Source organism: Protopterus annectens, chromosome 3.part1, assembly GCF_019279795.1.
Source record: "Protopterus annectens isolate FY-2018-M chromosome 3.part1, PAN1.0, whole genome shotgun sequence".
Taxonomy (NCBI): domain Eukaryota; kingdom Metazoa; phylum Chordata; order Ceratodontiformes; family Protopteridae; genus Protopterus; species Protopterus annectens.
The window spans coordinates 1,897,942,205-1,897,967,571 of NC_056732.1; the positions used below are offsets into that span (position 1 = coordinate 1,897,942,205).

General features: G+C 45.6%; 1 protein-coding gene across 2 annotated transcripts in view; it reads left to right on the forward strand.

Moving 5' to 3' along the window:
- LOC122798813 overlaps positions 1-25,367 on the forward strand; it is a 2,048,867-nt gene that overhangs the window by 1,935,946 nt on the left and 87,554 nt on the right. The window lies entirely within an intron of this gene.

The following is a 25,367-nucleotide window of genomic DNA, read 5'->3' on the forward strand; positions in this document are numbered from 1 at the left end:
TGCCATATTGAGCTCTACTGCATACATTGTTGGAATGGTCATCCAAAATGTGTGTTTTACAGTCCTGTCTGCTGACAAAAGTTTGCCAGCTATCTACCTCCATCTGTACCATTACCTGAGTGAAAATCTGTCAGTTTATTAAGAAGGCTACGACACTAAACGTAAGCTGCCACTGTTGTTTTGAATCTAGATTTTTGTCTTTGATGCTAACACCCAGACAGAGCTGTTTTGATTTTCAGGTATAAGGAAGATACCTTGTCAATAAATTTTGACTTATTACCATTTCTGCAAATCTGTGCATGATTTTTTTTCTTTTTTTACTTTTCCTTATAGCGCTTCTTTCATGGGCCTCTGCTTTGTTCATCTTAAAGCCTGACAGCCATGTCAACATCCATCATGTGTCATATTGGTATGCAGTATCACTTGCAAGATTATACTCTAGAATAAATAACCTGTGAGGGGAAAAGCTCAGCAGTAGGCCAGTATCTGAATCAGAGAGGATTAGCATGACTGGAAATACTTCCAAGCTAAGTTTTCCCCATTGTGCTATGCCTTTCTGAATCCCAAACAAAGTTCCTTTCTAGGAGACCAATAAGTAATAGACTTATCAGTTTCCATCTAAGAAGTCCTCCATTGGGAAGGCCCTCAGGCTTATGAAATCCTTCTCGGAGTGACTAAGGTGTCCTTGTATCAGCAAGTACTATGGTTATCTGGCATAGGACTCCAAGCATAGGTTACTCTTCCCCCACCAAAAGCCTTTTTTTCAGGATTATTTTCCCAGCTGGGTACTAGCAGGCAACCCAATTTTGCACCTTCTGTGCTGAAGACATACTGCTTTCACATAACCACATGTATTTTTTAGTGTTCTGATGCTGTGGCTAATGGTGCCACCTCTGGTATGTCCTTGCAGAATGTAGTGTTTTGATACCATACTTCTTTAAGGAGATGCTCAGGAATAACATTCTAGACGCCCATTTTAAAGGTGAAATTGCTGTTTGGCCATGCATTTTTAACCCTTGTCAATTACCTTTTAATAAGAATACAGGCCCTCACCACTGTAGAGTGCCTTTTTTAATGTTGCTACATCTTATGATCTGATATTGTTAATCCTCGTTTATTCCTTACGCATGGGTATTGGAACCGAGTCGGCCATTTTCCAAGCTCGCGTCAGCTTCAAACTCTCAAGCTAAACTCTTACCCACAATCCTCCTCTCCCTGTTATCCCAGATTTTGTTTGCCACATTGCCATTTGGTCGTGTCAAGCTGCTTCTCTTGAGCTAAGTACAGTTATTTGTTGTCAAATAGTCATTTATATTACTTTTGCTGTCAGAAAAGTTTCTGTTTCGTTGTCTCTTACCCGATCGCATCTAGTGACCACATTTTCTTGAGTTTTTCTTTTTTCTCTACTTTTTTACTGCGAGGTATTTCTCCCTTTACCATCGTTGGTAATCTTCCCTTTTTTTTCATACCTTCGGATATTCTTTTGTACCATTGCTGGTACCCTTTTTCTACTTTCTACTTTTTCTATCATGGCAGATAAGAAAGGTAGTGTGGGGTTTAAACAGTGTTCTGATTGTGGACACAAATTACCTACATCTGATCCACACTCTTTGTGTGTTTGTTTGGGGGCATCCCACTTATCTGTTGGCCCGCCCTGTACTATTTGTAAAAATTTTCTAATAGAACCTTGTTAGAAAGGAAAAGCAAGTTGTTGCTTAAAGGACTTCTTAAATTTCCCTTTTCAGAGGCTATTTCTGGGTCAGAGGCCTCAGCCTCTCCTAGAGCCCATAAGAAAATTTTGGATGTTCCTACCAAGGCTAAATCTTTGCCTTCGTCCCCGGCTGGGGGCTCCCGCCAACCAAAACCTAAAAAGGCTAAAGTTTCAGCTGTGGTGCTCACTCAGTCAGCCCCAGTGCTTTCGGTGCCTAGACCTTCGGCACCGAGGACTTCGGCTCCATTAGTGATCCCGGCTCCATTTTCTCCTGCAGCCTTCACTCTATCGGCACCAAGGGGCTCCTCGGTTCAGACTATTACTGCTGTATCGGCACCGACTGCTCAGTCGGCGCAGACCTTGACCACGTCGGCTCCGACATCTTACTTGGAACCGACACCACCTCTATTGACTCCAGTTTTGACGGTTCCAGTTTCGGTACCGACAACCAGTTCAGCACCGATCCTGTGTCGATGCAGACCGTGACCTCGGCACCGATGACTTCTTCGGTGCAGACACCCATAGTCCAGTCTCTCTCTGCACCGTTGTTCTTGGTGCGGACTGGTGAGATGGGTACCGAGTTTGCCTCTTCTATGGACAGGCCTGTTTCTCCCTCAGTCTCCATGAGGTCCACTAGAAGCCTTTCCGAACACGATGTGTTGCGTCTTGTGGATCAGGTGTTCTTGGCCAGAGGTATCCCACCCCCCCCACCCCCCCAGGAACTATCCTTCCTTGGGAGGTGATCCACCCATCTCCAAAGACCTCTTCTTATTCTCCTCCTTCATTGCTTTTGAAGTCCATGGATATAGCACAGTCTTCCCCTTCTACGGTTCCCTTTATGGATCTCTCTAAGGAACTGCAGTTGCCTTCGTGGCAGGAAAGTTTTGCTATGACCCAGGATTTCAGTTGTGACACACATAATTTGCTGCTCCACAGCCATCCAGGGACTCCGGGTCGGCAGGCCGAGCCACTTAGGGGAGGGGGTGACACATGTCCTGGACATTCACTCCTTCAGGTAGACCAGCCTTCCAACTGATGAAGAAGACTTTCGCTGCTGCTAGCAATACTGGACTGTCTATCCTTCTGCCCTCCTCTGGTACACTGGTTTCACAAGTTGCACCGAGCGGACACTGGGTGCAAGGGCCTCAGGACATATTCCCACAGGAGACCCCTTTTCCGCTGTCTTCCCCAGCTTCTCCCCACCGGAAAAGATCATGCAAGAGGGAAGCACATGGACTACACAGAGGAGTCCCTCACTGAAGACACAGATTTTGATGAGGGGGAAGGATCCCCTCGGTCACCCTCTGAGGTATCCTTTGGTGATATCCTCGAAATCCTGAAACAGAGAGGTGACTGGCAGTCCTCTAATCCGACCTCTGAGGAATCTGTGTTCCTGCAGGCCTTTTGCGCCCGGCCCCCTACCTCCTGGGTTACTCCACCTGCCGATGAACATGTCCGGCTTATTGTGTAGCGTGCTTGGAAGGCTCCTGACACTGTCAAAGCTATTCCCCGGAGGCCAGATAAGATTGTCCCCTCCTGCTACGGATCCCCATTGGTCAAAAGGTCTTCCTGAGGGTGCTTTGGTGGTGGCGGCCGCAACAAAAAAGGATCTGGCAGAAGAAGAAAGCCAGACTGTCCATCCACCTAACAAATAGTCCCGGGCCCTGGACAGGATAGGGAAGCACACCTTTGCATCAGTGACCTTTAGTATCAGGTCCCTGAATTATATGGCACACTTTACCAGGTTTCAAAGGGATCTGATTTCTGAGCTCTCAGAAACCTTGGCTGGTGCCGTGTTTGATGAGGTTCGTGACAGTGACCTCTCAGCTGGCCACCATTGAGTCAATATTTAACTCCTCTATGCAACTGATATCTCATGCATCAGAAGGAGCAGCTAGAGCAGCAGGTTCAGCTGCAGTCTTGAGACGACATGCCTGGATGCTCTTGTGCAATTTCGTGGAACCCTTTAAGGCTTCCTTTCTTAATGCTGCCATTGAGGCCACTTCGTTGTTTGGACCCAAAGTTAAAAGCACACTGGCCAGATGTGAACAGGACAGTAAGACCCTTTCTGCCGTAGGTGTCCATTATTCTTCCCCTCAACGTGCTTTCTCCCGAAACCAAAAGAGTGGGAAGATACAGTTCAAGAAATCTCAGAGTCCTTTCCGTGACACACAGGCTGAGTTCTCCCCTAGAGGCAGAGGGGAAAACTTACAGGGAAGACTCTCCTTTTGGGATAGAGGGGGTCCGCTTAACCAGGGTTCCAGGGACTCTTTCCCTGGCCCAACCCTACCAGTGCTCCTGAAGAGCGGCCCAGCTCCTTTCCTGTGGAGGTGGTTAGGAGTCGTTTCTCCTTGTACCCTTCTGCCTGGCTAACCATCACCACCGATTCTTGGGTACAAGGGATTATAACCTGAGGTCATCATATCCCCTTCGATTTTTCTCCTGTCCCTTCAAAAAACCTTCCCAACATTCCACACAGTCAAAGAGAAGCAGCAGCACTAGAGATAGAAAAGCTGCTAAGAAAGAGAATCATCCAAATAGTCCCTCCAGACCAGATAGGATCCGGATTCTACTCAAGACTATTTTTGGTGCCAAAGAAAACCGGGGACTGGAAACCAATTTTGGATCTCAGTGTATTGAACAAGTTTGTGAGAGTACAAAAGTTGCGGATGGTCACAATACAGTCTATCCTCCCGCTTTTGGAAAAAGACTATTGGATGTGCATGATAGATCTTCAAGATGCTTACTACCACATAAAAGTGGACAGGCCATCAAGAAGATTTCTGCGCTTCGGTGCGGGAGCCAGTCACTACCAGTTCAGAGTACTGCCCTTCGGACTGTCTACAGCCCCCAGAGTGTTCACAAAGTACATGGCAGTCGTCACAGCTCACTTGTGACTTCAAGGATTCCAGGTGTTTCCATACCAAGACGACTGGCTCATTTCCGCCCCCACCAGACATCTACTGGAAGAAGCCCTGGCATACTCTCTCCTCGCTGCACAAAGGCTAGGCATAACCATAAACTGGCAAAAATCTAATCTCACCCCATCTCATTGACAGAATTCGTAGGGGTTATCTTGGAGAGACAGAACTGCAGAACTGCCATTCCAGAGCACAGAATTTTAAGGATAAAGCAACAACTGATTCCAATCCTTTCAAGAGAGAAATCCCCAGGTCACTCTGTTCTACAGTTGTTGGGTTCCATGGCAGCCTCCATCACCATTGTCCCCCTGGCCAGGTTTCACATGAGGCTTCTACAATGGCTACTTCTCGCCAAGTAGTATCCCTTTCCGCATCCTCTTTCAGCCATGATTCGAGTAACCCACAGGTGCAAACAGGATTTAAATTGGTGGATGAGACACAATCTGTCACAATGGTCTTGCCCCTTCTCCAACCAGCAACCCAAGGCCACAGCGACCACAGACGCCTCCCTGATGGGGGGGGGGGCTATGTCAGGGACACACAGTCCAAGGCACTTGGTCCGAACTGGAGGCCCATCTGCATATAAATGTTTTAGAGCTGAAGGTGGTGCTTCTGGCGTCTGGAACAATTGTGATTCAATCAGACAACATGGCGGTGGTCTGGTACATCAACAAGCAAGATGGAAACAAATCTTACCCCCTTTGTTGAGAGGCCATGAGGATATGGCAATGGGCGATGGCTACCAATCATTTTCTTCTAGCAACGCACATTCCCAGGAGTTCCATCGTAATAGCAGCCAGACTCGGCAGGTGCATTCTTCAACCTCACAAGTGGTCCCTGAATCCGTTGATAGCGGCGGAGATCTTCCACCGCTGGGGCCGTCCTTGCTACGACCTCTTTGCATCCCTGACCAACTACAAATGCAGCAACTACTTTGCCCTGATTCCCCATCCGGGACAGTCATCCAGGGACGCTCTAGTTCATGATTGGCCCTCGGGTCTACTTTACGCATTCTCACCCTTTCCCCTCATTCCCCAGTTTCTGAAGAAAGCCCCGTCGGTTGAAGAGCAAGGTGATCCTCAAAGCGCCATATTGGCCTCGACAGATTTGGTTCCCCTTTCTTTGGCCTCACCTACTAGATCCACCATGGATTTTCCATCCAACCCCGGAGTTGATCTCACATCCACAGAACCTGATTCATCCCAACTTGAACAGCCTGAAGCTCACAGCTTGGCTACTCCAGTTCCCTTGATTGCCAGGCAGAATGATCTTTCTTTACCAGTATGTGACATTCTCATTGCATCTCATAAGTCTTCCATTAGAATTACTTATCTGAGCAAGTGGAAAAAATTTACCTGATGGCTGAAAGATAAACAAGTAGATCCCTTCTCAGCACCAGTGTCGATAATACTAGACTATCTGTCCGACCTTTTCCAGTCGGGTCTATCGGCCTCTGCCATTAGAGTTCATTTGGCTGCATTTCTAATTTCCATGAGGGTGTCCAAGATTACTCTCTTATGTCTCACAAACTGTGCAAGACCTTCATAAAAGGTGTGAATCATTTGAAGCCACCTTTTAGAGAACCTATTCAACCATCTGATTTATCATTAGTCCTACAAGCTCTGACAATGTCACCCTTCGAACCAGCTTCTTCTTGCAACCTCAAGCATTTGTCATGGAAAACCTTTTTTTTGGTCACCATTGCTTCTGCCAGATGTATTTCTGAGCTTCAAGCTTTATGTATCAAGAGTCCATACTTGATTTTTCAGAGAGTTAGAGTGTCTCTGAGAACTAATCCGTCATTTCTGCCAAAAGTGATCTCTGAAATGTCCATTAATCAAACCACTGCCAGTTTTCTTTCCCAATCATTTAAACAGAGGAGAGTATTGCCTACATACCCTAGATATCCACAGGCAAGTCAGTTTTTACTTAGACAGGACTAGGTCATTTCATAAATCTGACCAGTTATTTTTGGCCTTTTCTGGACCTAGATTAGGATCTGCTGTTGCTAAGGTCACATTAACTAGATGGTTGAAGGACTGTGACCTTCATGTTTACACAATGTAATATCTCGTTGCCTACTACCATGAAAGCTCATTCAACAAGGTCGGTGGCAACTTCTGCTGCCTTCCATGCCAGAGCTTCTTTACATGACATCTGTGCAGCTGCAACTTGGGCTACACCTCATACCTTCATCAGTCATTACAAATTGTATTTGGCCTCCCAGGGGAAGAGCATCTTTTGGTTCTATGGTGCTCAGGAATGTCCTTCCATGAGAGCCTCCCAGGAATAGAGGTAGCTGGGGACTCTGTCCCATGTGTAAGGAATGAACGAGGATTAACAATATCAAGATGAAGTTATGTCTTACCATAACGTTCCATCTGTATTGTTGATCCTCGTTCAGTCATTACGACCCTCCCTCCTTCCCTCTCCTGTGGCTTCTAGTGGATCTCACCATCCAGTTCTCTTAGGTTATTTGACCAGAGGTAGCCTCTACCTTCTTTTGACTTGCAAACTCAATCTGAGGTAACAGGGAGAGGGGAATTGTGGGTAAGAGTTCAGCTCGAGAGTTTGAAGCTGACGCGATCTTGGAAAATGGCCGAACCGATACCCATGCATGATGACTGAACGAGGATCCAACAATACAGATGGAACGTTATGGTAAGACATAACTTCTTTTTCCAGTCCCATCCAACCCCAAAAGAGAAAGATGCTTCATCATCATCGGAGAATGGCTCTGGAGCATTGTACAGTCTTACCTTGTCCAACACCAGTTGAGTCCCTCAAAAAGATCATTACTGGCCATTTCTGTCATTTCCCACTCCCCCACACCCAGAAATGGATGTGCTGAAGGACTTAAAGGTCTCACCCAAACTCTTGATCTAGTCTCCTAAACTCTGCTGTTGAAATAACTGTAGAGGCTGATCTTATTCAAAACATAGTGATGGCTTTTACCTGCCTGTTTCACATTTTGAAGGGAACAGTTTTTTTTATCTCATTATTGTTATTAATTTCTACTATTTCACCTGCTGTAATCTGTTCTTCGTAGTGACCTTTTTGCAATCTTTAGGTTCTGCAGCTGGAGGGTGCCTTGATGGTTTTTGTAGACATGATGGATAGTTTTTGGTGCATTAGTATCTGTGATTTATATAGGGGTCTAGATGGTGAGATGATAGGGGTCCGAATAGAGAGATAAGGGGTCCCAATGGAGAAATGATAAATCAGCGGTTTAAAAGAAAATGATCTAAGAGAAGAGTTGCTTGATTTAATAGAGATGGAGAGACGTGTTAAGATCAATGAAAGAAATAGACTACAGAAGGTCAATAAAACCCAAAAAGTTAGAAGTTTGATAAAACTAATGAACACAGTAATTAGAACTGTCCATAGAGCTTCATGTTATATAACAAAATTAAATAGGATATATTACTGTCCATGTAAATTAATAACAGATAGTCTTACTACAAGAACACAGGGAAGTAAGGGAAAGGAAGGGGAGAAATCGAAAGCCGTCATGGAAGTATCGAGTAGAGAAAACTAAAAAAATTAAGACAAGAAGTGTCACTGGTAGAGTATAGAAGAGGGAACAGATCAACAAAAGTACTCAGAAAGATAGAAGTGATGAAAGCAACACACTGTATTATAACAGTGCACAATAGATCCTGATCTATCACAAATAATAAACGGAGGAGCAGTGGTCAGCATTGTCGCCTCATAGCAAGAGGTTTTCGATTCTGTGATGGGGTGCCTTTTGTGCGGAGTCTGCTTGTCCTCCTGCATTTGTGTGAGTTTCCTCCTGGTGCTCTGATTTCCTCCCACATTCCAAAGACAAGCGTTTGGAGCGTTTCTCCCCAGGCCTGCACTGAAGTAGGCTGTGTCCTAGTCAGACTTTCCCAGTCAGCAAATGTTAAATAAGTAAATAAAATAAGCGCAGGCAGAAAAGCCTAGAATATATGTAGATAAATATAAAAGAAAAGCACAAAATAAGCAATTTATTGATGACCCAAACATAGTTTTATAGAGAACTGGGAAATAAGTCAAAAGGAATTGAAATTCCACCAAAAAAAAAGAAAGAAAGAAATCGATACATTTTGGAGAAATATCTATGACGGTCCTGTGGAGCATAAGAAAGATGCTAAATGGATAGAACTAAAAGAATAAAGAAATTTAATGTACAAGATATGAAAATGGGATGACGTAACAATCAGAGAGAGATTGAAACAAAGTTAAGAAAAGCTTCTAACTGGAAACCCCTAGGCCCAGATGCAGTACCTAACTTCTGGCTAAAAGTATTAACATCTGTGCATGAAGATTTAGTCATAAGTAAGAACTGTTTAAATGTACACCCTTAGCAGACACCAGCCTGGTTAACAACAGGAAAAACAGTGCTCCCACTTAAGAGCGAACCTGCAAGTTATCCTAAAAACTATAGACCAATAATTTGCTTTCTGACAACGTTTAAACTTTAAACTCTGTCGGCATCAATTCCAGTGTATAGTCTTTAGAAGAAAACTCCATCATGGCAATAGAACAAAAGGGTAATAAAAGAAAGTCATATGGAACAGAGGATCACTTGTTAAAGTCATAATGGAGAATTGTAAAAAGGAGAAGAATCTAAGTATGGCATGCACTGACTACAAAAAAAACATTTTGACAGTATAAAAGAGTGCTTAAAAATGTGTAAGATACACCCTACCTACACTGATCGATTACATTACAGCAACCATGAAACGTTGGCAAACCACTTTACAGTTAAGCCATGATAAAAGATAAATTATTATTCCAGAGATAAAAAATTAAAGGGGGATATTCCAGTATGACTGTCAACAAACAGATTAGGTCATGGCTACAGTTTGGCTCCCAGAAAGCAACATAGTGTAAAGAATTATCTTCTTTTTATACATTTAAAACTTTATGGTTCATCAGATGAGGAACTGAAAGCACAACTGCAAGTGGTCAAAACCTCTTCATATGATGCAAGAATGTTAATTGGTCTTGATAAATATGCAAAAACAACCTTTAAAGCAGGAAAGCTGCAGCACCAAGAAAATAGTTTGGGTCAATAATGTGATGTAAAAGAAATTGAGCAAGAGGGTGTGTATAAATATTTGGGAATTGATAAAGGATCAACAATAATACATGTAAAAATGTGAATAAAACGTAGTAAGAAATACTTTAGAAGACTTAAATTAATACTGAAAACAGCACTGACTTCTAGGAGCAATAACCGAGTTATAAACCAATTTGTTCTTCCTGTCCTAACTTAGTTTTAGAGTGAGTGATTGGCCCCAAAAGGTGTTGGATAGGTTGGACAGAAATAGAATGATGCTTCCTGCTCATCAGATGATTTATAAAAATCAGCACAATTATATATTCCCGTTCTGAAGGAGATTTGGGCCTCCTCGAAATTGAAGAGAGACATAGAGGAGCTCTCTGAGCATGTAGCCCAGGCCGGTATGACCCTGACGTTGAGTAGCATCTTACCCTCACCAAGAATGATGGCACAGTATGAAGACAAGATTATCAATTTCAACAATTGGCGTAAGTATTGGTGTCATTCAAAGGGGATCCAATGCCTGTCAGCCTGGGATGACATGCTCGACAAGCCACGATGCTTCACTAGGGACGGCTTGCACCTCTTACCCCTGGGCTTTCGGATATTGGCAAAGGCTCTTGCTACCCCCATAGTGCCTTTTTTAGGCAAGGCTCAAAAGACAAACCCACCAACATAGGTATCACAAGGGATAAGAAACTAAGAGTAATGCTACTCAACTCCAGAAGTCTAAACCTCAAGATGCACGCACTCGAAACTCTCCTTAGCATGGAGAACATCGATATCTGTGCAGTAACAGAAACCTGGTTCAAGGCTGTCGAGAGCACCCCAGCACTACCAGGGTATACCTTATACCATGCTTTTCGGCCCCAAAACTTGGACCGAACCACAAAAGGAGGGGTAGTATCAATATTAGTCAAAGATACCACACCTCCAGGTTGGTGGCACAGCACGAAGCATCAGAGACTATCCATGTGCAACTAACAGTGGGTAAAACTGCCTTCCAGTTTATAGCCTGCTACAGACCACCCTCCCAAACCCAGGAACCCCACTCAGCCTTCCTGAGAACACTGGAAAATATGAAGATCTCTCCAAACACCATTATATTGGGTGACTTCAACTACCCAACAATAGACTGGGAGCATTACTCTAGCTCCAACACCCTAGCCCAAAGGTTCCTAGAATTTATAAACTCAAATGCTATGGAACAACTTGTTACCACTCCCACAAGAGGGAAAAACATACTGGACCTGATCATCACCAACATTGGGACTCTATGCTCCAGACCAGAAGTGTATACCTCACTGGTAAGATCAGACCATAAACTAATCTCACTGGATATTCACATCCCGACCCCACCCCATGCCCAGAAAACCACAGTGAAAAACTTCTCTAAAGCAAATTTCACACTCCTCAAAACCGAGGTGGAATCCTTCAAAGCCCCCGGGCCTGTGGATTACGGCCCAGACCACAAAATCCTTTATAAACGCATTCTATGAACACCTTCAGGAATGCATGGATCATGCAATCCCAAATAAAACCAAGACCCAATCCTCCAAAGGTAGACGTGTCCTGTCTGGTGGACCCCAGCCATAAACAAACTATACAATAGAAGGAGGAAGCTACTACATGACAGAGCAAAATCCCAAAAAGGGAAGGCATCTCTGATCAGTATTAGCAAAAAACTACGGGAACTCATAAAATCGTCTAAGGCCAGCTTCGAGAGAAACATTGCATAGGACACTAAGGATAATCACAAGGCTTTCTTTAGTTATGTTAGGAACCTGGGTGGGAATTCCCAGATATGCTCAGAATTAGTCCAAAATGACAAAAAATACACCGAACCCACAGACATTGCCAACATCCTAGCTGACAGGTTCAGCGCAAACTCCCCCAACCCCCCCCCTACACACACCAAAAGGGCTAATATCTATCCCAGCAGAGTGCTGCCCCCCTGACATCGCAGATGCTCAGGTAAGAGCTGCCCTCTCCAAAGCAAGAAACACAGCATCAATGGGACCAGACGGTGTCCCGGGCTGCTTCCTGCATGAACTCCAAGAAGAACTAAACCCAAACCTAAAACTACTGTTCAGTCTCAGCCTTACTACAGGATATGTACCCAAAGAGTGGCGTACAGCAACAGTGGTCCCTCTCCACAAAGGTGGTGCCTCAACAGATTCTGGAAACTATCGCCCCATAAGTCTCACTAGCTTGGTCTGCAAAGCTATGGAAAGGATCATCATAGTCCTTATAAAGATATTGGGGACCTACAGACACTGGATCCTACCCAGTTCGGCTTTGTTAAGGGCAGATCCTGCCTCTTAAACCTGGTCGATTTCTTTGAAACAGTCACCAAGGCCATTGACAAGGGGAAGGTGGTCCACACAGCCTACCTGGACCTCGCAAAAGCCTTCGATACAATACCCCACTCGGGCATTATAGATAAGCTCACCAGCTTAAATATAAACCCCTATGTCACTAGATGGGTTGCAAACTGGCTCAAGGACAGAACCCACATGGTTAGAATAGCTGGAGCCATGTCAGACTCCAAACCAGTTACAAGTGGCATCCCACAAGGCTCAGTCTTGGGACCTCTCTTGTTCGGTATATATTTCTCGGAGGTACAGGCCAACATGGAAGGACTGTGGCTGACCAAGTTCGCAGATGACTGCAAACTGGGCACCATAATAGACTCTCCAGCTGACACAAGCATCCTCCAAAAGGGCCTCATAGAAACAGACAACTGGTGCCAGAGCCATGGTCTCAAGCTAAACGCCAAAAAGTGTCTAGTCATCCCCTTTGGCAAAAACAAAGTGCCCACAAATTACCACATAGGTGGTAATCCATTAAGTACAGAAGAAGTAATTAGGGAACTTGCGACCCAAGCTGATAGCAATCTCTCATTTGACAACCACGTGGCCAAAGTGGTTAGAAAAACATTTTTTATAGCCCACCTAATCATGAAGGGATTCACTTCTAGATCAGGGGAGGTCATCGTGCCTCTTTACTCATCCCTCATCAGGCCCATAATTGAGTACAATGCCCCTTTTGGGATGTACCTTACCAGACACCTGCAGCAACTGGAAAGACCCCAAAAGTACCTCACCAAGAGGATCAAGGGGCTCACACAGATGCCGTATGCTGCCCGGTTAAAGAAACTCCAGCTCTACTCAGTGGCATACCGCCTGCTCAGAGGCGATCTGTGCCTGACGTATAAAGCCATGTCCAACCCGGAATTAATGGACATGCTGCACCTCAGAAAATCCAAATCCCATCGAGCTACGCGCTCAAGGGACATAAACCTCAGCACTGAAATAAATAGGACATGCTGGAGGGACAGATTCATAACCCAGAGGCTCCCTTCACTCTGGAATAAAATCCCAGTCCAGGTTAGGCAGAGTCCCTCATTGACTCTCTTCAAGAGGAATCTTGATGTGTGGATGGGAGATCGTAGGTTTACCCCGGGTATCACTTCTGTGTCACTGTTAGACAGAGGCACAGTATACTAACCTCGAAAAAGGGCATAGCAAAATTAATTTAAAATGGGTGGCAAAAGCCATACACACTCTGGCTAGGCTTATAAATGCCCTAGGGCAGATAGCCTAGTATGAACCTATGATTACATGTATAGATCTGCAATCGTGGGACTGCATACTTAACGTTTTACCTCAGAAGACCCAAACATGGTGAAAGTTTTCAAACATAAGGAGAATAAGTCTGAGATGACATCCCTGCTTAGTTTAGCAGAAGCATATTGATGTCAAACCAGAAGTCGATAAAAGTCAGGTAGCAACTGAATGTGCCAAAAAACAAAAGGAAGGGTAAGGTGAAGGATCAGATGAGAAAGCAAGAAATGTAGAAAAATGCATAAATATAGTTGCAAGTATAGAAAACTCTTGGAACAACCTCATGTTGATCAGGATCAAATGCAGGAATGGTTAAGGAGCGGGGGAATTTAAACCAAAAGACAAAAGGTTAATAATGGCAGTCCAAGATAGTTGACTACGTACATGTTGGTTTACAAAGTCCATTGAACATGTGGGAGAAACAGACAAATGTAGGTTTTGCAAAGTATGGAAACAGTCGCACATCTTGTAGCTAGTTGTGATATGCTAATGACAGGAGGACTGTATACTGAAAGGCACAATAATGTGGCAAGACTCTTGCATTGAGGATTGTGCAAACATTATTTAAGTGGCTGAAAAACATTGGAAACATGAGCCACAGAGCATTTTAGAAAATGAAGTTTATATGACATGGGATCACCCATTACCAACAGTTCAAAAAATAGATGCGAGAAAACCAGATATAGTAGTACATGAAAAGAAGACCGAATTAATATTGATCATTGAAATTGCTACACCCAGGGACTACAGTGTCTTACATACAGAGAGAGACAAAGTTGTAATACCAGGATTTGCAAGCAGAAACGAGGGCAAAATGGAAGGAGGATACCCAGACAGTTCCAGTAGTAGTAGGAGTAATGGGTCTTTGAAAAAGAATTTACAGTCATACCTAGTTATGTTAAAGATACATTTGCTATATGTGCAAATTGGTTTACTATTATAAATCTGAACATGCTTTGGTTGAAATAGAAGTAACCGACGTCCGAAATGTAGAAACCAGTGATGATGTGTTGTCCATATCTCGCCTTCATTCTTGCTGTTTGGATCGGCTCCGACTCAGCCACATATCCAAACTCGAGAGCTTTTACTGGCTCTAGGCTATACTCTATCCCAGCATAACTTGTGAGAGCTACCCAGATCTCGCTTACCACTTCAAGCTTCGGGGATTGCTCTTCGCTGGCTCATGCTAAGTGATTTCTTCAGATTTCTTATTGTACTACTGATAGTTAATATTTTTACTGTTTTTTGTAATCTTTTGAATAGAATCTTTCCTTAGTCCTCGTTGGTATTGTTTACTTCACTTTTGACCCTTTTTCGGCCCTATCCCTACCCCCTACCCTGTTAGGGGATTCCTCGTCCGAGGAATTTTTTTGGCTTTTTGTTTTCTTTTAATCACCTAAACAAACTCACCCATTTTCGTTAGAGGGTCCGTTCGTCTTACCTTCCTTTGTTTCGAATTTCCCCATTATTACCTAGCTGTTGCTGTTTGTTGTGTTGGTCTATTAAGCGAACTTGGCCGTTTAAGTTAGAGGGTCCGTTCGCATTATTTTTTACTTCCCTTTCATTCCCTTTCACGTAGGTCGTCTTGTATGTTTAAACCTTTTCTGAAGAAACCGTTTATGTTAGAGGTTTCTTCTTGAAGGATATTCATTTAAGTTAGAGACTTTCCTCAACCCCCCATCCCCCTCCCTCTCTTTCCTTTTATTTAAAAAAATATATATTTTTTTTCTGGTTGTGGAGCGTTTCTTTGTTGTGGCTAGTTTTAAGCTTTCCGACAGTATGTCTAAAGAAAAGGAAACCAGACCTTGTTTTAAAAAGTGTGACTCGTGTAGTCAGAAAATGTCCCTGACTGATGCACAATACCACCTGTCTATTGCTTAGGACCCATTCACCTGCAAGACTCCTGTTCTGTTTGCCATGCGTTCAGTTCAAGGGTCTTGCAGGAACGGAAGAATAAACTTATTCTGAAGGGTTTGATTAAAGGTCCCTTCGAGACTACCTTGGAAGAACAGATAAAACTTACAAAATCTGCAGCTTCGTCGGCTCCATCTTTGGAGCCACCAAAGAGACCTGAGAAACGTACACCATTAGAACCTACGTCTATCGGATCCGAGAGACCTCAACCCTTGTCGGCTCCACCTGTCTTCGGAATCAACGAATGGTCAAAAACTGAGCGATCGCCAGCTTTGGAACCGCTCTGCTCCATTCCACAGTCACCTCTGTTGCAAACTATTTCAAGTTGAGCGTCTACTCACTCCTCTTGGTCGTCCAAAAGCATCTCCGATGATGGTACAGAGGCTCCTCCAGGCACTGGCCTTAGCCAACCTTTTGTCAAGCCCTCCCCGTTGAGAAGTGTCTTGTCTGTACAGCCTGCCTTACCCACTGTTCCTCCTTTGACTCCTTTGAGCTTGAAGCCAGAACAGATGGACGTCATTGTGGTGGAACGATGGACACAACCTGTCCCTTCATCTCCGACTTCTGCTCTGATCTCGAGGCCTTCGATCAAGGGATCTGGGGGCCGACACTCCCTCCGGGGGGGGGGGGTATTGGACCCTTCCCTGATCCAGCTCTTCCTCTGGGGGCATCGGCACAGGTGAGTTCAGCACCTACATCTGCCTCAGAGCTATCACCCTCGGCTCCTGGTAGGTCTTCCAGCTCCTCAGACCGGGAGCCTCTCTCAGGCCAGAGCGTGATGCCTTGGAGGTGATGAGAAGTGTCCTGTCTCTACAGATAGCTCCACCTGCTCCTCCTTCCACCAAACAGGTGTCTACCTCTTCACCACCCCTCCTCCCAGTGCATAGGGAATCGATGCCCCAGGACGCCTCCATGGGCAACTCCTCTCTTCTGAGGGCTCCCCAGAGTACCCCTCTGAGGATGCTGCTAGGAAGAGAATTTGCAAGAGGAAGCATTTGGACTCTTCTGAGTCTTTGACATCAGAGACAGAATTGGAGGACTCGGAAGGATCCCCACAGTCCCCCTCTGAGGATGTCTACTTTGCAGACATCGTAGAGATCCTCAAACAGAGGGGTGGCTGGAAGGCCCTCAATCCTTCTGAAGACAAGTCAGTGTATCTGGAGGCATTCTGTTTCCAACCCTCCACCTCCTGGGGGTGTCTGCCTTTCGACCAACTACTTGACGTGGTCAGTCGAAAGGCGTGGGGCTCCCCAGAATCAGTGGAACCAGTTCTGAGGAGGCCAGATAAATTCATTACAGCACCTGAAGATAAGCCTTTCTTATCCAAAGGTGTTCCAGTTGATGCTATGGTGGTTGTGGCAGCCACAAAAAATAAACTACTACTTCTGTCCATCCACCCAACAAAGAGACCCAGGTCATGGATAGATATGGGAACCGTATGATCTTCATGTTTCACTGTTGCAGTCATTACATTTGGGTTATCTGCTTGCTGGTAGCCCTCAGTCAGCCTACTTAAAGTCTTGGGTCCTGCGTCTGTTACTGTCCCTTCTTCCATGATGTCAGGTCGTCAGGGGTATAAAACATGCAGCTGACGCCATTATATCAGTCTTTCTTGCCGTGTGGTGCCCAAAGCAGAAGCAGTTCACAAGTGCCGGTCGACCAACTCCTGAAATTTTCGTTTTTGAGTTTCAGAACCAAAGTCTTCAACTTAAAGCTAAGTACCCCATTGAGGAAACATTTTATTGCTCCTTACCGATGTCAGTAAAAGTTAATAATTGCATTATTTGTGGAAAGCAAATACCTCATAAAGATTTTCATTCGTACTGTATTCCTTGCCTAGGCCCTGACCATGACGTACCTTATTGTTGGTTTTGTGCTTTATTTAATCAGCACACTATTCGTCAATATATATTTTTGCCTCTAAATATTTTGGTTCTCAGTTTAATTATCCAGAAATGTCGTTGGTTAGCCACCCGACTACAGGGTTTCCAAAAAACCGCAAAGATAAAGACAGACAGGCCGACGAGGTCCAGAGCTGCCGACGACGCTTCTCCTAAGCCAGTCGCCAGTTCGCCCATACTCAGGTGCTTTTGCAGCCCCTAATACCCGCTACTTCTGATTCGCAGGCCTCTACTGAGACCCATTCGGAGTCCGGTATGCCATGAGATACTTCAACTATGGAACCCGCAGATGTCTTTACCTTGGATGGGTCCGCAACCGCTGTGCAGGCACAGGCTTCTGAGGGTGTATTCAGGCCTACAGACTTGCATATTAAATCGTCACCGCCTTCATTACTAAGGCCTAAATCCCGATCCATTTCTAAAAAAAACAACGCCCAGGCCACATGCTCAGGCCTGTATGCCTAAAAAACAAATGATAAAAATGGCTAAAGATCTAATTACTCTAATCAGGAGTAGTCAACCGCCCCCCCCAAGAGGCCTAGGGTTGAGCTTGATTATGAATCTTCTGATCAGGATTCTGTTTCTTCTGACTCTTCTGATGACCTGGATTTGTCCATACCTACTTATGAGGATTCTGATGCAGAGGATTCCATTCCCTCTTCTTCCCCTCCTGAGGATTTTTCTTTTGAGGAAACTTTACATACTTTAAGGGAGCATTTCCACTGGGAAAGCCAGGAATTTTCTGATTCAAAAAAGAGGCTTAGGGATTTCCTTCTTCTACCTCAGCATAGGCGTTTGGCTATACCTCCTATACTAGACATTGTTGATTGTGTTCTTGGAATCCAATTTGGCCCCTGATTCCCTGCCTCCGGCTCCTAGTAAACCTGACAGATACTACAGGGTTCCTGAGTCCCACAAGTTCTTTTTCAAAAGTCCTGTTGCAGATCCAGAGACTATTTCTCAGGGGCCCAAGGACATTAAGGCTTCTAATGCTACAAATCCTTCCCCTTCTGATAGAGACTCCAGGGCGTGCTGGATAGATGGGGTAAAAAGGTTTATACTTCTGCAACATTGGCAATCAGAGCTTTAAACTGCCAATTTCATATGTTAAAATATCAACAGCATTTATTGGACTGCGTAAACAGAAAATGATGTTGATTCCTGACTGTGGAAAATAAAGATTTACAGGATTTTGCTGAACAAGTTGGAAAACATACTTTGCAATGTGGTTTTGATTCTTTAGAGGCCTCTTGCAGGGCTGCTGTTACTGGGTCTGTGCTTAGAAGGCATGCTTGGCTTAAGGAGCAATCTTTGCCTGATCATGTTAAAGCTAAATTGTTGAATGCTACTTTAAATCAGGACCGCCTGTTTGGCAACAAGGCTGAAGAAATTCTTAAAAAGATGGAAGATAAAGGTAAATCTATGCAAACTATTAAAGATTTTTGTAAGTGCAATCTCCAAGATTTAGTAGGCACTGGCCTACTAAGAATTGGTCCTTTCCAATCCCTTCCAAGTCCTGTCAAGCCAATCCCAGACACAGCAAAAACCCCAGGTTTCAGTCCGAGGGGACTCGCAGAACTAAGCAGTGGGGCGCCAGCACTTCCAAATCTGGAAATAACAAGACACCCCCCTATGGTAAACAGTCTCAATGACTTCCTTTTAAAATTCCCAAGCACTTATCTTTTGACCGCCCCTTTGGGGGGAAAGATTGCTCTTCATGTAAAGAGCTGGGAGCTCATAACCCAGGACAAATGGGTTTTAAATATAGTGTCCCAAGGATACAGATTTCATTTCCACACATTGCCAACACCAAACAGGTGGCCAGAGGCTCAAAAACAAGTACTTTCCCTCTTAAGCATGGGGGCTATTCAACTGGTACCAGAAGAGGAAGAGGGACAAGGTTTCTTCTCCAGGCTTTTTCTGGTACCCAGAAAAGACAAATCATGGCGTCCAATCCTGGACCTGTCTACTCTAAGCACCTTTCTGGAGATTCCAAAATTCAAGATGCTGACTTCACCATTTACTTCCTATGCTAGGCAAAGACGCATGGTTGGCAACTCTAGATTTAAAAGAAGCATACCTGCACATCCCAATCAGGGAATCTTGCAGAAGATACCTACGCTTCAAAGCAGGCTACTCGCATCATCAGTTCTCTGCACTGCCCTTTGGCTTGTCTACTGCGCCCAGGGTATTTACAAAGTGCCTGGCTCCAGTTATTGTATTTTGCAGGCAAAGAAATATTCAAATATATCCGTACCTGGACAATTGTCTAATTCAGGCAGAAAACCAGGGTATACTTTTAAATCTGGTGTTTGTTTAATAAAAAAAAAAAAAAAAAAAAAAAAAAAAAAAGCTTCTAACTTGTCTGGGGTACACCATAAATGAAAAGAAATCACAACTGGTACCCTGTTACATTCATACATACATACAGAAATTACATTCCTGGGTGCAAACTTGAATACAGCTGCCCAGATGGCTTTCCTCACGCCAGAAAACCAAATTCATTTGGTAACTTACTTCAAACAAGTGGCCACAAAAATCCTGTTACATGCAAGACAAATACTGCAAGCCTTAGGGTTCATGGCCTCCTGCATTCTTCTAATTCCATATGCAAGACTGCATATGGGGAAACTACAGTGGTATCTAAAAAGTCTATGGAGTCAACATTATCACAGCCTGGAAACAATGAATCTAAAGTAGGCACTTCATTTGTCAGCAACCTTTGGGATATGGATCCGATCTCGGATCCGAGACAGCAACTTCTACCACAACATAGATCCGAGCTCCTAGCTCCTCCCTTTACCCATAATCCCCTGCCAACCCTGACTGACCTAAGATCTCGTTTGCCACGCTTCAAGCTACAAGCTGGATTCCTGAGCTCCTGTATAGGTCGCTGGATTTGTGAGAAAATTTTCCTTTTTCTGTCCTCTTTCATTGCTGTGTGTGTGCGTTGACTGTGTAGGTACCCCTCTTAGTCCTTTTTTCCTTGTTTAAGCTAAATTTAATTTTTGTGGTATTTTTCTCCTCCCTGCCCTCGCTGGTCGTAGCGTGTGTTTGTGGTGTGTGTAGGGGCCTAGTGAGTGTGTTTCTTTACTTTTATAATGTCGGAGGCCCCTGAAGCCATCTTTTCGAAGTGCACCGAGTGTGGCCATAAGCTTTCACCGGCGGATGGCCACACTCGGTGCGTTAGGTGCCTTGGGGTTGAACACCTCTCCTCGGGATGCACAATCTGCGCGGCGTTCAACCCCAGGGCACTTAAGGACTGGAGGTCGAAGCTGATTCTGGCGGGCCTTTTGCCCCCGGATCCGGCTCTGGCCACCAGTGCTTCTATGGCTGCTACCCAGCTTTTGGTGGCGGCCATTCCTGCCTTCCTCCGGTCGGGACTCAACCTCCCGCTTCGGCTCCGGAGGAGAGGGAGGCCAGGAAAGTCAAGCGGAGAGAGAAGCACCATAAGCGGCGGGCTGAGGACTCCTCGGCCCTGCCCACCAAACGGGCTTCTCCCTCCAGAGCTTCTGGGTTGCCTCCTCCTCGGCTCCGGTCCCCTTGCTTCTCACCAGGACCCGAGGAGGAGGCAAACTGGTCCCCGTCGAGGTCATCGAGGTGGCACTCTAGGTCTGCCTCGGTGGCCTCTTTGAGGTCCACTTTTAGCATGTCGGATGCAGACATGGACCGGATGATGAGGAGGTTCATCCAGGCCCAGCTGCAGATGGGGGGGAGCTCGACCCCATTTTTTGCTCCAATCGCTCCTTCTCCGACCCGTTTTCCAGGTTCGGAGCCGAGCCGCGTCAGATCTGGGGGTGGGTCGGAGCCAACACTGCTGAGCTTTGGATCCGAGGGATTTGGTGCGACTTCGGCTCCGTCGCGGTCGGAGCACATGGGTCCTTCGGATCCGATGGTCTCAGCCCTGTGTCCGGTCCCTGCTTCGGATCAGAGTGGGAGTCAACTCTCTGATCCTATCGGGGGCCGGCTCCCGCTCTGCTTTTGCTGCGGTGGAGAGGGCACTGTTGAGTGCATCCGGGCCTCCAGTCATGGCTTCAGCTCCCCCCTGCACACCCTCTCAGCTGGTTCAGGCTCCCATCACTTGGCCTTCGGGGCAGCCTGCTTCAGCGACTCTGGGTGTTCCTTCGGAACATGACATTGCTGGTGAGACTTCCTCGGACAGCCCCCCCCCCCCCCCCGAGGAGGTTCCTCACAAGGTTAAGTGTAAGAGGAGGCACGTGGACTCCCCCGAGTCCCTTACGGAAGATACGGACTTAGATGAAGGGGAAGGCTCCCCAAGGTCACCCCCTGAGGATGTCTCCTTTGGAGACATCATGGAAATGCTTAGGATTTGGGGGGGGGGTTGGTCTGCCCCCAAGGCTTCCTCCGATGAGTCCGTATTCCTAGAGGTGTTAGAAGCAATGCCATCTACCTCTTGGGTGTCCCCTCCCCCGACCCCCTGGTGAACCTTATCTCCACCAGGGCTTGGAAGGAGCCGGACACTGTAGAGCCAGTCCCCAAGCGCTCAGATAGGATTTTGAGTGCCCCCGCAGAGAGAACCCACTGGAGCAGAGATCCCCCCGTGGATGTCATGTTGGTGGCGGTGGCCACCAAGAGGGAGTTGGCTCAGGAGAGCTCCACGGTCCACCCATCGAGCAAGGAGTCTCGGGCGATGGACCGCCTTGGGAAGCGGGCCTTCAGTTCAGCAACCTTCTCGATGAGGGTGCTGAACTATATGGCACACGTCATCCGGATGCAGCGGGATCTAATGAAAGAATACGCTGCTTCCCCCCCAGAGTCCATGTCAGAAGGGGACAAGCAGCTGTACTCCTCCCGAATTGTCCACTCTACGTTCCATCTGTAACACCTCTATGCGGCTCTTGTCTCACGCCACGGAAGGAGCCGCTAGAGCTAGAGGAGTCGGCCTGGTAATGAGGCGCCAAGCCTGGCTCCGACATTGTGACTTCTCGGAACCCTTTAAGGTGTCATTCGCGAATGCCCCCTTTGATGGTTCTGCACTATTTGGCAAAACCGTTTGTGACACTTTAGTCCAGAGCGAGAAAGACGGGAAGACGTTGTCTGCCGTCGGAGTCCGCTTCTCTGCTCCCAGAGGTCCTTTTCCAAGAACCAAAAGGGTCAGAAGAAGGTGTGGTTCCGGAAATCTCATCAGTCCCAGTCTGCTGCGGACAACCAGTCCTCTCGTGCCAGAGGAGGACAGGGAGGACGCCGCCCTAGAGGCAAAGGGGGTCCCAGAAATCACTCCTCGTGTGTATGTATATTTAGATATAGATATATATGTATGCGCATTCATCATATAATCTACTACTGCACCTGTCTAAGCATCTCTACAAACTTTCACCATTTTTACTCTTACTGCTTCTTGGAGGTAATGTCAAAGCTAATGCAGATCTGTCTCCTCTCTACTGTATCCTTATCAGTGCACAAAGTATAAGAAACAAGATTGACTAGATTAACGTCTTTATTTCTATACATAATCCTGATTTAATTGCTATAAAAAAGTCTTAGGCTAAGGCTAGCAGTCCTTCTGTACATAATTTTTCCCTGGCTATGACTACTTTTTTGACCCCAGACTTAGGCACAAGTCAAGGAGGTGAAGCTCTGTCTGTTCAAGTCGCACTTAAATGTCCAGCTAGTTGCTCAATGAAACCTTAATAGAAATTATTATGCTAGCTGGCTATTTGTATCCATTCTCTCTTCTACAAGAATACATACTACATTTCAATGTAGCCTATCTACCACCTCCCACCTTGCTCCCCAAACTAAATAACCTACTAAAAGAAATGACTTCCTCCACAAATACTGACAATCTCATAGTATTTGGAGTCCTTAATCTCAACCTGTTTCGTCCCATTTCCAGTTAGTATTCTAGTACAGTTAAGCCTTATCCAGCTCGTATCTCAGTCTACTACACCCAGCCTCAGTACATCTCGCCACTTCCTCCTAGGTCTCATGTTAACTAACATATCTTCTCCTTTCTCAAAAATTACTACCTGCCAACCATTTTCCAGTGACCCCTGCCTTTATTAGATTTTTTATCCATCATCCAAAGCTCATGTCTTTCTGTATTACATCACAGAAGAGCATTAGCAAGCTTAAATACACTCTGTCCTCAATTAAATTAACTGCTCACCAGTTTTGAAATCCTCTGACCTTAACATTGCTGCAGAACTACTCACCTCTCTACTGACAGACGTGAAAATCTCCTGCTTCCCAGTAATCCAAAGATTATACAAACCTAAAACTAACAACTGCTTAGCCTATGAGCTTAAAGCTCCTCTCCAATTCCAAGACAAGGCGTGGCATTCTTAGAAGGCACTTCCTGCTACTATAAACCAACAGCACTACACCCAAGCTGTACAGACATGACAAGCAGGCTTTATGCCATCTTAGTCACTTAATGAAATCATAGCAAACCTGACAAATAAAATCATACAGAAACTTCTGGAAAGAGGTCATCTTACAGGACAGAAGAGCCTCCCTTCAGTGAATTTCAAATCCGTTCAAATTTCTGACTCTGATTTCCTTTCAACAAACTTCCCAGCCCTTTCCCTAGCCAATTTAAAAACTGCATCTGACACTCCCACCTCCCATCCATACATCCCTGCATTCTACTTCAAAACCGTCTTATCCAAGGGCATCTACCATCTGCTTAAACAGATTAAAAGTTGATAGCCCCAGGTACAGACAATCTGTATCCATGATTTCATTATTACTGTAGAGATAGCATCATAACCCCATTGAAACACATCTACAGTGTGTATTATATTTAATATTATGCCTAATATCTGGAAGAATGCCACTGTAAAATCTCAAACTAAGAAACCATCCATGTGATAGTGTTCAATCTCGCCGTTTGTTCTTACACATGGGTTCGGAGCCGATCCTCGGCTCCGTGCCGGCCGACTGCAAGCTCTGCATCGAGAAAAAGCTCGAGGACATCTAATACCCACAATCCCCCTCTGCCTTTACCTCAGATCTAGTTTGCCGCTGCTGCATACGCATCGCTGGGGACTAGCTCGAGGCTTTTACAGATAAGATTTTATCTTTCTGTGTAAACTTTTCAAAAAAATTTACTTAAAATTACTTCAATATAGTCAAGAAGTTTGAGTAGGTGTGTGAGTGGACTTAGGTTTCTCGGTTCCTTAGATTAGTTACTTAGTTTAACTAAAGGGTACAGAGTTTTTTTCTCGGGGCCTACCACCCCTACTGGAATAACTTTGACTAGTATTTGTTGTAGTCTGCTTTAAGGAATTGACATTTATACCGGATTTGACTTTTTTCATTGGAAGTGACTTACTTACTGGACTGTCTTCTCTTTGTAATTATGTCAGAGAAATTAAAGTCTGGCTTCAAGCGTTGTCAGTGTGTTCAAAAAATGTCGGTCACAGACAACCACAGTTCCTGTGTCTACTGTCTTGGCCCTCTCCACTTACAAGAGGACTGCTCTATTTGTCACTCTTTTAGTGGGAGGGTCATGACAGATAGGCGCAGGAAACTGATGGATCGAGGATTGTTAAAACCCTCTTTCCAGGAGGCTCTGGATGCTTCAGACCAGGCATCCAAGTCTTGAAGGGTCGGCGTCGGAGCCAAAGTCATCGGCTCCGAGCTCTTCTGATCCAGTTAGATCACCGGTTCCACAGACTTCGGGGCCGAGTGTTCAGCTTTTGGCAGTTTCCGAGCCTCGAGTCTTGGAACCGGTGATGGAGCTCCCTCCGTCGACTCTGCTGAGGTCGGCTCCGTCTTCGATCCCTTCGACTCGTTCTTCTAGACCCCTCTCCGACACCGATGTGGACCGTGTGGTGCAGAAATTGATGGAGAATACGGCTCTATCCCAGCTCATCTCGGTCTCCGCTCAGTTGGTGTCGAGACTTGAAGGCCTTCCTATATCTCCATCCATTCCTCCTCCGAGACCTGTCCAGTCTTCGGAGCCGGAAGAGGCTGAACTGATGATTGTGGAGCCCTCGGTGCCAGAACCGTCTTTTTCTCGGTCGGCACCGTTAACCTCGACTCCATCCGATCAGGTACTGGAGTCTCGGAGCGAAGATCCGTCCTTGGTTCCGGGACCGAGTCGAACCGATGTTTCGGTTCCGACTCTCCTCTCGGTGCCTCGCACGGATTGACTCGGTTCCGTCCTCGGGTCGGTGCCTTCTCCTGTTTCGGTATTCTTCCCATTTCCTCGAACCGGAGATACCTCGACTCGGGATCCGGGGGCCTTCGACCTCATGAGGAAGGTGTTGTCTACCC